At 38.8% G+C, this 2,994-nt stretch overlaps 1 pseudogene; it reads right to left on the reverse strand.

The window, feature by feature from the left end:
- Positions 1–1,024: 1,024 nt before the first annotated feature.
- Positions 1,025–2,592, reverse strand: LOC114053763 (annotated as a pseudogene).
- Between the last annotated feature and the right edge of the window lie 402 nt (positions 2,593–2,994).

Consider the following 2,994-nt stretch of genomic DNA (forward strand, 5'->3'; position numbering starts at 1 on the left):
ATTTTCTGCAGTTAACATTATCCCGAGAATTAATTTGTAGGCTTACCAAACTGCCAAAGGATTCCATGACACACAAAAAGGTAAGAACTCTTGGTAAATAAATTCTGAGGTCCCTTCCATCTCAAAACTCATTATCCTTTGATCTTGAAAGGGGAAAGAATAACATAATAACTACCCTCCCCCACTTGGCTTCAGGCAGGTCAAGAGATCTGAGGAAAGTGGACATCAAAATGAATTATATGGCTGACTGGTTTAAGGCAATAATTTTCTGTTCGCTAACAGGGAAGGATCTCCTTGATTTAAAACTACCTATTCTCATTCCTTAAGGAGTATACATAAAACTAGAGATTCTAACATGTGGTCTCACTTGATCCGAAGTAGTAAGTGGGTTTAAGAGACACGGGTGTTCTGAGGTCATCTCCTCCTCCTCCCCTTTCTCTCCTTCCTATTAAACTGTGAAGCTTCATGCTGTTCATGTTGGGTTCTTCTTCATGGTAGAAAACTGAACACAAGACTCTGTCTTTAATCCTTCCTGGTGGTCAGTTGGTAAGAAGATAGTGCTTTCTAGTCTTAGGATGCAGCAGAAGGGAGCAAAAATCTTGCTTTTCTGAAATTCCTTTGTATGTCTTTCTGTCTCTGTCTGTCTCTCTGCCCAATCCCTCTCTCTATATCTCCCCATCCCTGATCCTTATTCTCTCTCTCTCTCTCTCTCTCTCTCTCTCTCTCTCTCTCTCTCTCTCCCTCCCCCCCCCCCCCACAGAGGTCAGGAAGTTCTCTGCAAAGTCTCATATTAAAAAGTCAGCCTAACTGGACTCAAGAAAAGTAGCTGAGTGCTATTCCATCAATTTCCATTTTTTAGGAGCTATAATAAGATATAAATACAAGTAAGACATTATTATTAGTTTTTATGTATGATTAGTTTACAATCATCTCTCTTGTGTGGTCTGTAATATTCTTTATGGCTAAATTAGGTTCTATTTTGTTTCCTGCTTTTTAAAATGTACAAAATTCTTATAAATTCTTTTTATAAATTACAATCATTGACTTTATTATCTGCTTACACCAAGGAAATCCATGTGTTTAATATGCTTACTCAAGGTTTAGCCCATAGTGAATGGTTATTTACTCCAAATATCTGGATGGTAAACTGAGCTGCTCCTTCAGGAGAAAGTATAATTGAGTGGCCAAAACCACTCGGCATCTAAGGGAGAACCATGCATTTGAGCTTCCCAATCAGGTGCAATGGAAGGCCTGCTGACTACTGGATATTCATTGTTAGCAAAGGTATTGTCCTAAGTCATTGCTTCTGCCAGTCATTGCCACAAATATAGCAAGAACACCACTCCCTTCACAATCAGTTTCATCTGGCCTCTTATGGACAATTGTTATTTAAAGATCACATGAAATTTCATAGTTTCCATAAGCTTTCTTAATTTTTTCACAATGACCAACATTAAGAGTTGAGCTCATCAATACTATAATTTTTATGGACTTTCCACTTTTTGAAGCAACTCCACTCTTTCTGCAATCTATTCAAAGTCTTTCTTCACCATCTAGAGGCCTTCAGATACCACTTCCTCAAGATCCCAGTATGATTGTCTGTCTTTGTATTGCCTTTGCTTTCCAGATGGCCAGAGCCACCAACACTAATTACTAATAAAGTCAGCAAGAACAATTTCTTTTATAAGTACATCTGTACCAAAGTCAATCTTTATGTCAACCTGAGGTAACCAGGATTTTACCAGTTTTTCAAAGAGCAACACTGGGCAGGATAGTACATCACTAGCTGGCATTTATTATAGCACCTACTGTTTGCCAGACACTTTACAAATTTCTCTTTTTTGATTCTCGCAACAACCCTGAGAGATAAATGTTATTTTTATCTCCATTTTACAGTTAACAAAACTTAAACAAATAGGCAAAATGGCTTACCTAGGGTCACACAGCTATTGAGTGTTTGAGGTCAAATTTGAACACAGATCTTCCTGACTCCAGGTCCAGTGCTCTATCATCAGTCTGACATGTGCTTGTAGTTTCTGCTGCTAGTGAAGCTGAGGTTGGTGGGTTTTTTTGAGCTAGGAATTTTGAGCTCCAGGAGGCTAAGCCAATTACCTGTCTATACTAAGTTGGGCACCAATATTAGTGAGCTCTGGAGAGAGAGGTACAATCATGCTGCAAAGGTCAGAAATCAAGCAGGTCAATGTTTCTGTTCAGTAGTGGGATCTGGGCCTTGAGTGGTCACTGTACTTTCAGCCTGGGCAAAATATGAAAGGGAGGGAAGGGGGAGAAGGGAAGGAAGGAGGAGGGGAGGGGGAGAGGGAGGGAGGGAGGGACAAAAAGAAAAAAAATAGTCTGTATGAAATGATTCATGACATCCACTTTTGTCTGACCAGACTAAGTCCTATGAAACACTATTTTGAAACAACAATCTGCTCTTCCAACCTCTGTGGATCATTACTGGCATCATCCTTAATAATAATAAAATAATTTCACTTTAGCTTGGTTGAACTTGTATCCTTTTACACCAGGATTTCTTTTAGGAAAAAAAAAGACAGTTGTAATTCTTCTCCATAACCATTCCACAGGAATCATTTCACATGGAGAATGCAATGAAAGCCATCATGCCACATGTTTTTGGTGAAAGAAGTTTTGACATTGACTTCCTGTAACAACACAAAAATATGTCTGGTAATTTCATTCAGGATTGTAGCCTTCCCTTTCGAGTGTTTTTTTTTTTTCAAGGCAGCCAGGTGGTATGGTGGATAGAATATCAGCCCTGGAGTCAGGAGGACCTTAGTTCAAATTCAGCCTCAGACGCTTGACACTAACCCCAGTTGTTAAAAAAGTGGGTTTTTAAATTTATTTCCAGCTACATTGCCCAATAAAATCTTATATTTAGGTTACAAGAGGACTTCTTCAAGACTATTAAACAACTCATAGACTTTGTTTATTTTACCTTTGTAGCATTTCTTACCCATCTGCAGTACTTCTAGT

The sequence above is a fragment of the Vombatus ursinus genome, unplaced genomic scaffold (assembly GCF_900497805.2).
Source record: "Vombatus ursinus unplaced genomic scaffold, bare-nosed wombat genome assembly UNPS02014812.1, whole genome shotgun sequence".
Lineage (NCBI taxonomy): Eukaryota > Metazoa > Chordata > Mammalia > Diprotodontia > Vombatidae > Vombatus > Vombatus ursinus.